The 13,875-nt window shown below is 36.9% G+C and overlaps 1 long non-coding RNA gene across 1 annotated transcript in view; it reads right to left on the minus strand.

Moving 5' to 3' along the window:
- Nucleotides 1-3,181: 3,181 nt before the first annotated feature.
- The window catches only part of LOC306659462, a 112,729-nt gene continuing 102,035 nt past the window's right edge, over nucleotides 3,182-13,875 (minus strand). Inside the window, exons 2-4 of the long non-coding RNA XR_013763305.1 lie at nucleotides 4,313-4,507; nucleotides 4,126-4,208; nucleotides 3,182-3,480 (exon numbers count right to left, since the gene is read on the minus strand). This is a non-coding gene — a long non-coding RNA (uncharacterized lncRNA). The remainder of the gene's footprint in view (nucleotides 3,481-4,125; nucleotides 4,209-4,312; nucleotides 4,508-13,875) is intronic.

The raw sequence follows: 13,875 nt of genomic DNA on the forward strand, positions 1-13,875 counted from the left end.
ATATATGCTAAAACCAAGGCCAACATAATCCTAAATGGAGAAAAATTGAAAGCATTCCCTCTAAAACCCAGAACAAGATAAGGATGCCCTCTTTCACCACTTTTATTCAACATTGTCCTTGAAACTCTAGCCACAGCAATTAGAAAAAAGAAATTAAATGTACACAGATAGGTAAAGAAGAATTCAAACTATAACTATCTGCTGATGATATGATTCTATATTTGGAAGATCCAAAAAGTCCCACCAAAAATCATCTAGAACTAATAAATAAATTTAACAAAGTAGCAGGATATAAAGTCCATACCCATAAATCAAATGCATTCCTATATAATGGTAATGAACCCACTGAAAGAGAAATAAAGAACACTACCCCACTCACAATCACCCCCCAAAAAATACTTGGGAGGTGAACGACCTCAACAATGTAAACTACAGAACACTCAAAAAAGAAATCAAAGAAGACCTTAGAAGATGGAAAGACCTCCCATGCTCCTGGATAGGCAGAATTAATATTGTCAAAAGGCCATACTACCAAAAGTGTTATACAAATTTAATGCAGTTCCTATAAAAATCTCAATGGCATTCTTCATAGAACTAGAAAAAGTAATCACAAAATTCATTCAGAAAAATCAGAGACCTGGAATAGCCAAAGCAATTCTTAGCAAGAAAAGTGAAGCAGGAGGCATCACAATACAAGAGCTCAAATTATACTACAGAACTATAGAAATAAAAATAGCATGGTATTGGCACCAAAACAGACAGGTAGACCAATGGTACAGAATAGAAGACCCAGAGAAAAACCTACATAAATACAGGTATCTCATACTAGACAAAGGTGCCAAAAACATTCACTGGAGAAAAGATAGCTTATTCAACAAATGGTGCTGGGAAAAATGGAAAACCACATGTAAAAAAAATGAAATTAAATATTTCTCACCCCACACAAAACTCAATTCATTGTGGATCAAAGACTTAGGCACTAGAACAGAGAACCTACAACTGCTAGAAGAAAAAATAGGCCCAAATCTTCACTGTGTCAGCCTAGGACCTGAGTTCTTTAACAAGACCCATAAAGCATAAGAAGTTAAATCAAGAATCAATAAATGGGAGGGACCAAATTAAAAAGCTTCTTTTCAGCAAAAGAAATAATAATATGAAGATAGAGACTACAGACTGGGAGAAAATCTTTACCACATGCACCTCAGATAAAGGATTAATCTTTAGGATATATAAAGAACTCAAAAAACTTAACACTAAAAATACAAATGACCCAATCAATAAATGGGCTAAGGAACTGAACCGACACTTCACAGAAGATATACTATTGATTAACAAATAAATGAAAAAATAAATGGAAAAATAATTTGCAATTAGAAAAATGCAAATCAAAACTACTCTAAGATTTCATCTCACTTCAATCAGAATGGCAGTTATCAAGAATACAAGCAACAATAAATGTTGGTGAGGATGTGGGGAAAAAGGTACCCTTATACATTTCTGGTGGGAGTGCAAAATGGTGCAACCATTATGGAAAGCAGTATGGAGATTCCTCAGAAAACATGGAAAGGAACCACCATTTGACCCAGTTATTCCACTCCTTGGTTTATACCCAAAGGACTTAAGTCAACATACTACAGTGACACAGCCACATCAATGTTTATAGCAGCTCAATTCACAATAGCTAAACTATGGAACCAACCTAGATGCCCTTCAACAGAAGAATGGATAAAGAAATGTGATATATATATATATATATATATATATATATATATATATACACACATATATATATACAATATATATATATACACACACACATATGTATACAATATATATATATACACACACACATATGTATATGATGCAATATCATACAGTTTTAAAAATAATGAAATTTTAGCATTTAATGGCAAATGGATGGAGTTAGAGACTATCATTCTAAGTGAAATAAGTCAAACCCTAAAAAACCAAAGGCAGAATGTTTTCTCTGATATAGGGAAGCTAATTCACAATGGGGGGTGGAGAGGGAAGAACAGAGTTACTTTATATTAGGTAGAGGGGAGTGAAGGGAGGGAAAGGGGTATGGAGGAAGGAATGATAGTAGAGCAAAACAGACATTATTACCTTATGTACATGTGTGACTGCATGATCGCAATATGTATAATCAGAAAAGTGAGAGATTATACTCTATTTATGTATGATCTATCAAAATGTATACATGCATTCTACTAATTAGAACAAATTAAAACATTTTTTATAGAAGACTGTTTCAACATTAAAGGAGGTTGTATGTTCACTGTTAGTTTTATGTTGTGATTTAATATTCTAGTGTCTCTTTGAATTATCCTAGAAGTCTTCCTACATTTTCCCAGTTAGAAATAACATCTCTCCCTCTACCTTAAATTCCCCATAGCACTTTGCTTCTGTTTATTAGCCTACTTAACATTTGCATCACAGTATTTAACATGAGTTGAACTGCGGCTCCTACAGGCCAACAAATCTAAATTATAACAAAAGCAACAGCAACTGCTACTATTGCCATCACCTTTTATAGAGGACTTTATTTGTGAAGTGCTAAGAGTTGTATCTCATTTATCTTCAGAATAACCTACTAGATATTTTCATTGTTGTTTCACAGATGAGACAGTTGAACACTAGGGATGCTCCATAACCTGTCCAGGGTCACAGAATGAGAAGGTAGAAGTGGGTAGAGTTCAAGCCAGGCCACCTGGTTGTAGGATCCTTTCGCTAATCAGGACTCCATACTACCTTCCAGAATGCCAGATTGATCTTAGTTTTCCTCCTGCCCTGACCTCTGGTACTTACCTCAGTGCTTGGATAGATGCCCATTACTCATTTAATTGAATGAAAAGTAAAAGTAATACATTGAATTTCGCTATGAATATGCAATGAACTTGTGACACTATAGACTGTACGTTGTTGGCTTTACTTGCCAATAAAAATGATGGCCCAAGAAAAAGCCCTCATCTCTTGCTGGATTATTGTGTTCTTTGATGCTGTAGCAGAATACCACACCCTGGGTAATTGACAATGAATAGAATGTTATAGGCTCACTGTTCCTGAGTCTTGAAAGTCCAAGATTCAGGAGCTGCCTCTGGCGAGGGCCTTCTTGCTGCATTATCCTATGATAAAAGGGCAAAGAGAGGGTGAGAGAGTGAGCAGGAGGGGACAAACTTGTTCTTTTATTTAAAAAAAAAAAAAAAAAAAAAACTGCTTCTGACATAACAGTATTTACTTTTTCACAAGGGTGGTGTCCCCTTGATCCAATCATCTCCCATTATGCCCCAGCCCCCAACACACCAACATATGAACTCGGGGGAGCTCTTGGTTTTCTGTCCTAGATGAAATGTTGATCAATGTTGATCATCATCTCCAGTTGCTTGACTTCTTTCAGCAACCTCATGCCCTGGGATGTTTTATGAATACTCACCCTTTTCAGTAGCAATCTCAGGATAATCTCTACCAACAAAATTCAGGTATGTAATTCAGACATTGATGCATTAATCTGGGTAAATCATAAGTAATCTTATCAGATTTATTAATTCCATTCATTCATTCATTCACTTATTCTATAAAATGTTCCTTCAGTTTTTTTCTACAGCTAACATTTTAGAGTTCATATGATTTCCACCTTCAAAGAGTTCCGTGAGGGCAGTCACCAGGTAACTTGATTATTCCAGTACTGTAAATCCTGACATTCAAGCACATTGCAATGATGACAACTGTCCCAGTTTTACCAGGGGTCTAAGATTTTCTAGAATGTGGGACTTTGATCGCCAAAACTGGGATAATACCTGGAAAATGGGACATTTGGTCCCAGTGCCTTTGGGAATATAGAAGAAACCCATGATCTGCTTGAGAAGTCAGAAGAGCATTTCCCAGCAAAGGTAGCTCTAATGGTGGAATTTCAGACCAGACAGGTTGGAAGACAAGCTCCTAAACAGCCTGACCCATGGGTGCTGACTCCATATTCTCCAGGGATCTCAGAAAGGAGGCTTAGGGTGCTGGCATGGAAACTTCCTCCCGTTTCTAAACCCACACATGAGTGATAGGGGAGGAGGGAGGGACAAGCAAGCACTTTGGGCCTTTCTCTTTACAACTTACTTCCTTTCAAGTTTATAAAGAACCTTCTTACACATTCTACTGCTTCTTTCTGCCTTCAAAGCCCGAGCCACATTGCAGGGTGTCTAGAGCAAAAGAGTGTTTGGAATTTTAAATCTGCCGTGTTTCACCCTGAAGTTAACAAAGAATGAACGATTCTCATGAGAGGAAAAGAAAACTAAGAATGTACCAGCTTCCTCGTTTGTTAGGTCATCCTCAGTCACTGCAGGTGCTCCTGGTTGAGTGTGTGGGTTGAGTCACTGCAGAAGCGCTGGTGGTTGACCTGGGCAGGAGCACAGGCTAAGCCTCTGCTGAGCTCAGATGCTGTCTGTTCTGGAGGCAAAACTGCATCTCTGGAGGCCGGGGGTGGAGGAGTGCCACTGAGCTGCCAGAAAACATAGTAATGGCTGTGATTATGATTATGAGTGCCTTTTAATTGCTGCTGTATCATGCCAGCTATCTTGGGAAGGAAAAAGTAGGGCCTCATGAATAAATGATCATTTAAATATTTAAATAGATTATTATAATATACGACTTCAGAATACTTGGCTAAGTGCTTCCTTCAGAGCATGGAAAACTCACGCTTGATGTTGAGCAGTTCCGGTGTCTGGTGATTGAAACATGCACATGTGTCCATTGTACCTCTGCTTTGAAGATTTGTGTAAGCCTAGCGGAGGAATGAGAATTTATGTAACGTGGACATTTAGGTTGTTTATTTCAGAAATGTATTGGAAAACATATTGAAACATATGAATTGTATTGAAATATATGTACCATGTGTAATATATGTATAATCTGCTTTTAATACTCCATTTTTAATAGAAAATTGAACCTGACAAAAAACTAAGCTTGACTGAGAAGGAAGGGCATTTTCTCAATTGTAAAATCTCCCCTTTATGAAGTGTAAGTCTAGGACAACACTATGAAAGCTCTTCTCTAAACCATCATTTAGAAGATTGGAAGATATGATCCATCAAACCAAAAGAAGTAGCAAGCCTTTTGCTGAGAGGAAAAGAAGAGGAATTTGGAGAAATGTCACTAGAATGGGAAAGTTGCTGCCTGGGTCCCTAAAACTAGGCCAGGTACCTCCTCTCTCCTGGGCCTCAGACAATCCCCATCCCAGTAGAAACCCAGGTGGAAAGACACTGAATGGATAGATGAGCTTTGTGCTATGCTTGGGGTCAGCATGGTCCAGAAGCAGTGAAGCACTGTATGTAGAAGAAATGTTCTCAAAAGATGAATCTGAAGTAGTCTAGAGTCTTCTACAGACTCAGTGTTGTGTGCCAGGAACCCAGGTCTTCCTAAAACCCATGCAGGGAAACTAAGAGAAGCTCACAGTCAGGAGGAAAAAGTGGTAAGTCAAAGGTGGCAAACTGCAATCTATAGGCCAAGTCCTGCACAGTTTGCTTTGTTTATGGTCCAGAGATAAGAATATTCTTTATAATTTTAAAGGGATATATAAAAAAAGATGGAGGAGGAGGAGCATTTGAACAAGAGGTTTATGTGACAAGGACTGTATGTGGTCTGAAAAGCCGGAATTGTTCACTTTCTGGATGATTATAGAAAGAGGTCGCAACCCCTTCCCTAGGGAATAGGGACCTTGCGACTAAGGAAAATTATAGTCACCACAGACTTCCATATCAGGAACCAACACAGTGCCCCAAAATTCCAGTGGGAGCAGGAGCACCCTGGTGGGTGCTAGCAGAGTAAACCGGTCACACACCACAGAGACCAGGAAGGCAGGAGAAGTCACTTCAGAGGCTTCAAAATTCCAAGGGGATAAGTCATATTCACCCTGAAATCAGGCAGCCTCAGGGAGGAGTAGCAAGAGGCAGGCCCTGCTGAGAGGAGCAAGGACCAGCTGTGAACATGAGGCTGAGTCACCTGAAAAAGATGACTCAAGTCTAAGACTTCTTAGGCATTTAAACTGGTTTTCTGGGGTATTAGGATGGACTCCAGGGGAAAATAAAAGTAGTAATTGACAAAAAGATCACTTTTTATTTCCAGCTATTTAAGGCATTTATATTTTGACCCTCCTTTGTAAGGGAATCCTTAGGATAGGTCGTGTTAGTGATTAATTAACTCAGAAATCTCAGAGACTTAAGATAATCAGGGGTCATTTCTTACTAAGGTTACTGTCCTCAGGGAGGTGGTCAGGGACAGAATCCCACTTACCTTCCCAGAGACCCAGGCTAATGGAGACTGCCATCTTGTAGCTGTGCCATCTGGAACATGTAACCTTTGAGGTCACGATAGAAGGGAAAGAAATGGATAAAGTAAGAACATTTACTTCAGTCTGGATTGAAACAATTCATTTCTGCTGATCATCCATTAAACAGAACAAATCATTGGATCCCAAATGAACTGCAAGATGTAGAGATACAGCAGAGGAAAAGGAATAAGTGGCTTTACTTACCCTTTTCAAAAATCATATTAGAATTTTTTCCATTTTTTATTGGTTTGTTATAGTTGTACATACTGATGGAATCTATTGTTACATATACCTGCATGCACACAATGTGACAATATAATTTGGACAATGTAATTCCCCAATATTTCCCCTTTCCCTTATTTTAGAATTTAAAAATTTCACACGTATTGCTTGATATAGCACATTAGAAAAAATAAGGAATTAAAACTATATGATGATTTCAACAAATGCAAAAAAATGTATTTAATAAAACCTACCACTTTTCCGTGACACAACAATTCAGGTATAGTGGGAATGTACATACATGGCAAGCCCACAACTAACATCATATTGTTCAGTGAGAAGCTGAATAAGTTTCCTCTAAGATTAGGAATAAGACAAGGGTGTCCATTCTTACCATTTCTATTCAGTAAAGTACTGGAACTCCTATTCCTAGTACTGGAAGACAAGCTGGGGTTGCGGGGTGAGTATTCAAATAGGAGGGAAGTAGTGAAATTCTCTATTTGCTGTTGGCAAACCCCCGGAGGGTTTTCTATAACACACACACACACACAGACACACAGACTAGAAATAATGAACAAAGTCAATAAAGTTTCAGGATAAAAATATTCATGTACAAAATATTTCTATGCACTAATAGTAAAATATTCAAAAAAGAAATCAAGAAAATAGTCCCAGGCAGGGGACATGATTCAGTAGTAGAGTTTACCTGGTATGTGTGAAGTCATGGGTTCTAACTCCAGCACAACACACACACAAAAGAAAGACCTATTTATAATCATAGCAACAACAAAACCCTTAGGAGGAATTTTAACCAAGGAAGTAGAAGATTTATACACTGAAAACCTGCAAAATATTGAGAAAAAAATTGAGGGTAGTACACAAAGGTATCCTACATATATAAATTAGAAGAATATTGTTAAGATGTCCATATTACCCAAAGCAATATAGAGTCATTGAAATCCTTATCAAAATTACAATGACTTTTTTCCCACAAAATTGGAAACTAAAAATCCTAAATGTATGTGGAACCACAAAATATTTTGAATAGCCAAAGGAATTTTGAGAAAGAAAAACATAGCTGGAGGTATCACACAGCTGATTTCAAAATACACTACAAAGCTACAGTCATTAATACAGGATGGTACTGTCATAATGACAGACATATTAACAAATGGAACAGAATCGAGGTCCCAGAAATAAACTGATTTATTTACAGTCAATTGAGCTTTGATAAAATTGCCAAAACACAATGGAGAAAGGATAATCTCTTCAAAAAATGGTCCTGGGAAAACTGGATAGCACATGTAGAGGAATGAATTAGACTCATATCTGTAGCATATAAAAACAAACTCAAAATGAATTTAATACTTAAACATAAGATCTGACACTATATAATTTCGAGCAGAAAATGTAAGTGAAAGCTTCTTGACATTGGTTTGGGCAAAGGTTTTCTGGATGTGACCTCAAAAGGCAAGGTAACAAAAGCAAAAATAGACCAACAGGAATACTTCAAACTAAGAATCTTCTTTACAGTAAATAAAACAACATAGGAAAGAGACAACCTATGGAATGTGGAAAATATATGCACATATGTATATCTAGTATGGGGTTAGTATGCTAAATATACAAATACAAATAACACAAGAGCAAGAAAACAAATACCCTGGTTAACATTGAGCAAAGAATCTGAATAGACATTTCTCGAAAGACATACAAGTTGTCAGCAGGTTTATAAAAAAAGATGCTCCATGTCACTAATCACTAGCAAAATGCCAAAACCACAATGAGCTGTCATCTCATAACCATTAGAATGGCTTTTGTCAAAAAAATAAAAAGTAACACGGAGAGGATATAGTGACAAGGGAACATTATGGCCAACATTGTAGAGGTCCTTCAGAGTGTTAAATATAGAATTGCCATAGGATCCAACAATCTCACTTCGGGGTATATATTCCAAAGGAGATGAGTGTGTCAAAGAGTACCTGCACTCCCATGTTCATTGTAGCATTGACAATAGCCAAGATGTGGAATCAACTCAAGTGTTCATCTGCTGATAAATGGGTAAAGAAAATGTGGTGTATTTTTACACAGGGAATACTACTCAGGTTTAAAAAAGAAAATATTGTCATTTACAGTTACAGGAATGAAACTTGATGATGATCAGTGAAGTGATCCATCCACAAAAAGACAATTGCTGCATGCTGCATCATCTCACTGACATAAGAGATCTACAATAGTTGAACTTATAAAAGCAGAGAGTAGGATGGTGGTCACCAGGAGCTGGGGATGGGCAGTAGAATGGAGAAATTTTGGTTAGAGGGCACAGAGTTTCAGTTGAGAGGAATAAGTTCTGGCCATCTATTGTCCAGTAAAGGGATTACAGTAAATAATAATGTATTACATATTGAAAATTGCCAAAAAATTAGACGTGGAATGTTATCACCACAAAAAAATATGTATGTGACATGATGTATGTTGTCTTTCTTTAAACATTTCACAATGTACACATATATCAAAACACATTGTATTCCATATTCAATTTTTTTTCTTTGTTCACATAGCTTTATTTTTTAGCATGCTTTCTACTTTAACGATTAATATAAAAGGGATCAATTTGCTTTAACTATATTTCTGGGCTTGAGGAGATTGTAACAAAATAATCTCCTAGCAAAAATGAGAACCCAAATCTGATTCAGAGTTTATATATTTTTTTAAATTTATCTTTTAATTTTTTTACAGACTGCATTTTGATTCATTGTACACAAATGGGGTACATCATTTCATTTCTATGGTTGTACATATATAATCTTTATTAATTATTCATCAAACTGAGAAAAAACTATCTACCTTTGAAAACATGCTCTGAGGCTTTTACAAGCTATGTAACAAGGCAAAAAGGATGAGCATTTTTTAATGTTGAAAGTTTTGGAAGTCCAAATACCACATGAAATAAAAATAAGCTTATGAAGAATTTGATTTCCCAAGAACTTAACTATTAGAAATAAGTGCTAAAAATTATTCTGCATTTGGAAGCTAAAATATCTACTCTGCGAGGGTGACATTTACCTCTGACATTCTTGAGAAATTTGTTTTCAACACCTCCGAGGTTTAAGCCGTCAGATGCATGGTGCCAGCATTCACTGATTACTAGGATCAGCTTGGCCAAATCTGTCCTTTTTTTTCCCCCTTGAACACATTTTAGATGTTCAGTAAAAGTGTCCTAAAACTGAAATGTGCATGGTGGGTCCCAGGTATTTTTAATGTCATTCTGCAGTGTCACTCAGGGTGGTGTGGCAGTGTCCACTTGGGTCTCCCGACTGAATTTCCCACAGAGGAGTTCATCCTGTGAAATGAGCTACATGGCTTAATGTCCTAGGAATTGTATATCCCCAAACACTGGGGTGCTGCTCAGTGTAATTCATGCTTCAACTGGAAGCAATCTAACTTATTTCTGTAATCCAAGTGGATGTCCTTAATGAATGCCTTGGTAGATGTTGCTGCATAGTCTTAAAATTTGAGACCTGATCATAGGAAGGAAAAAGTACTGATGCTGTGCCTTGTCTATTACATGCTTTTAAAAAATTATTAATATTCAGGGCTTATTTTATTAAACCATTTCACTGGCACAATTAAACCACTGAGACCTGGCATCATTAAAATTTATTCAGTACTGTTATTATTATGGTTTGGGGGGGATAGGTTTGATACATCGTGTTTTTAAATTTTTTTTTTAATTTTGTTGATTCATTTTACTTATACCTGGCAGTAGAATCCATTTTGATAAAATGATACAAGCATGGAATATTTCTTATTCTAATTAGGACCCAAGTCCTTTGGATGTTTTTGGTGGTGAGGTTCATTGTGGTGTATTCATGTGTGTACATAGGAAAGTTCTGTCAGATTCCTCCCACTGTCTTATCTTTTCCTATCTCCGCCCCCTTCATTCTCCTTTGTCAAATTCACACTACTTCTGTTCTTTCCCTCCCATCTCCTTTATACTGGGTAAGCTTCCACATATCATAGAACATTCAATCTTTGGTTCTTGGGGATTGGCTTATTTCACTTAGCATGATAGTTTCCAGATCCATCCATTTACCTGCAGATGTCATTAAGTTGTTCTTTTTTATGGTTGAGTAATACTCCACTGTGCATTTTTTATCCATTTTTCTGTTGAAGGGCACCTGGGTGGGCTCCATAACATACCTATTATGAGTTGTGCTGCTAACAACATTGATGTGGCTGCATTACTGCTTTTAAATCCTTTGGATATGTACTGAGGAGTGGGATAACTAAATCAAATGATGGTTCCATTCCTAGTATTTTTAGAAAGCTCTGTACTGCTTTCCAGAGTGGTTGCACCAATTTTCAGTCCAACCAACATTGTACGAGCATTCCCTCTCCCCATATTTTTGCCGACCTTTATTGTTACTTATATTCTTGATAATTGTCATTCTGGCTAGAGTAAGATGAAATCTCAGTGTAGTTTTAATTTGCATTTCTCTAATTGCTAGAGCTGTTGAACATTTTTTCATATATTTGTTGACGGTTCACTTTTATTCTTTTGAGAAGTGTCTGTTTAGTTCCTTTGCCCATTTATCGACTGGGTTATTTGTGTTTTTGGTGTTAAGTTTTTGAGTTTTATTCATATCCTAGAAATGATGCCCTATTAGAGGTGCAGGTGGCAAAGATATTCTCCCATTCTGTAGGTTCTCTTTTCACATTCCTGATTATTTCCTTTGCTGTGAAGAAGCTTTTTAGTTTGATGCCATCCCATTTATTGGTTTTTATTTTACTTTTTATGCTTTAGGAGTCTTGTTAAGGAAGTCAGTTCCTGAGCTGGTATGTTGGAGTATTGGGCCTACATTTTCTTCTAGTAGGTTGGGGGTTATTTTTATTTTTTTAAAAAAGTTATAGGTTCATATAAAAATTGAATGGATAATTCAGGGAGTTCCCATATACCTCCCCATAGTTTTCCATATTATTACATCTTATTATGACATATCTGTTAATAGGAAATGAACCAAATTGATACATTATCATTAACTGAACTCCCATTTCTTAAGATTTTATGATATCTTTTTTCTGCTCCAGGATACCATTTTACCTTTGGACATTAGGTCTCATCAGGCTTCTCTTGGTTGTGAGAGTTTGTTAAACTTTTCTTATGACTTTGATGTGTGTGAGGAGTACTGGGCAGGAATATTGTAAGATGACCCTCTATTTGAGTTTCTCTAATTTTTTCCTGATTAGACTACAGGTGTGAATTTGGAAAAGAAAGACTACAGAGGTGAAATATCTGCATTGGCAAATATATATGTGAGCATATAAATATGTGTGCATATATTATATGTACATGTATATATATATATTATATTTTCCTCTATATCCTTCATTTTCAAATGACAATAATTATTAGCACATAGTGTATAAAACAATAGATTTCTCTGAAATATTTCTGATCATGCATATATTGTTTTGATCATACCTATCCCTTCTATCATCTGTTACTACGATATCTTTTTTGTGCTTGATCTACTCTGTTGGTGAGGTTTGTTTCTTCTGACTTAATGAGGTTTTCATTTCAAAGATTTTATTTGGTTCTTTTTCAAAAAACTCTATTTTTTGAAATGACCATTCATATCCTGCATTAGCTTCTTTCTTTTGGATGTTTTAAAATTCTCTTTAAAAAATCATTCTTTTTGCTGAGCACAATGAAACAGGTCTGTAATCCAAGCAGCTCAGGAGGCTGAGGCAGGAAGATTGAAAATTCAAAGCCAGCCTCAGTAACTTAGAGAGGCCCTAAGCAACTTTCAAGATTGTGTCTCAAAAAATTAAAAAGGGATGTGATTCAATGTAAGTGCCCTGAGTTAAATCCCCGGTATCCCCACCCCCATAAAAAATTCATTCTTTTCAATTCTTTGGTATTTTGTCTACCTTGATATCTTTGGATTCAGTGACCAGAGAGTTTTGATATTTGTTTTGATATTTGTGCATCTGTTGGAATGGATGTCTCTTCCACATTTATGAGAGGGCCTTCTTAGTAAGCAGTCTTCTCTTGATATTGTGTCCTGGGATATTGGTTATGTAGTATTGAGATTAATTCCAAGTGGACTCCATTTTGTAGTTTGGCTTCTTTGATTTTGAAGGTTTTGACATGATGCATAATATGTTGGAGCCTGAGGGATGTGATTTCTCTGTAGATCTCATAAGAATGAGGTCTCTCTGGTAGTTCAGGCAGGTATGGTATAGACAGCAGATTAGTTCAGGTGACTCTCTGTGGTTACTTCTTCAGCCTTGTCAGTGTGTGGTCTGAAAGGGTATAGGAGTGTCCCATGCTGGGGTCCCTCACTGGTGTGGCATCCGCAACAATTATTTCTCTTTGCTGTTGAAATGGACACGAATGTCCAGGAGTGGGACCTTAGGTGCTCCTAGCCATGGTGCCATGTCATCAGCTCTCCCCTCTTCTTTAAGTTGAAGTAGTCACTGAAGTTCAAGTGGGACTAGATCATGGCAGGAGCAAGGTGCAGTTTACAGCTGGGCTGGGTATAGTTCACTGGCAAAGCACACACCCAATGTGCTCAATGTGCTGGGATCAATTCCCAGCACCACATGGAAAAGAAGAGCACATAATATATTAAAGAATTATTAAAGAATTTATTATTAAATAACATTAATATTATTTATCATTGGATAATTATTAATGAATAAAAGAGGGAAAATAATGAGAAATAATAATAAATGATAGAATAGAGAAACATCAAATAAAAGAAATAACCACAGCAATAACCACAGGAAGGAAAAGGGCAGAAATAATAAAGTAATAAAAGTGAAAAGATCAACTCAAAAAGGAAGAAAAAACATGAAAAGGGGAAAAAGGCAGATCAAGAATCATATTTAAAAAATGAGAGAAGAAAAGAAAAAGCTAAAGAATACAATAAAAATAAAAGGAAACAATTATCTCCAATTATACTCGGGGAAGCTTGTCTGAGTGGTCTGTGGTTGGAATCAGCCAGGTATGGCTGGGTGGCTTAGTGGGTCTCAGCTGTAATCTATTATGATTGCTCTCAGCTCACAGCAAACAAGTTGGGGTGGAAAGCAGGTGGTGCCCACATTTTTCACTGAACAGTTTTAAGGGAGTGTTGACCACACCCAGGCTGTCTTCCCTCTGAAAGCTTTTAGTAGCACAACTGGTGGCATGGCAATTGTTGAAGCCATAGCATGCCCTTCTCACCAACCCAGTTCTGGTGGCTTACCCTCACCAGGCAGGCAGAGGGCTTGAGTCTGCACACACCTGCGTGGTCATTGTGGCGGCTAGGACA

This window comes from Sciurus vulgaris (assembly GCF_902686455.1).
Source record: "Sciurus vulgaris genome assembly, chromosome: 4".
Classification (NCBI taxonomy): Eukaryota; Metazoa; Chordata; class Mammalia; order Rodentia; family Sciuridae; genus Sciurus; species Sciurus vulgaris.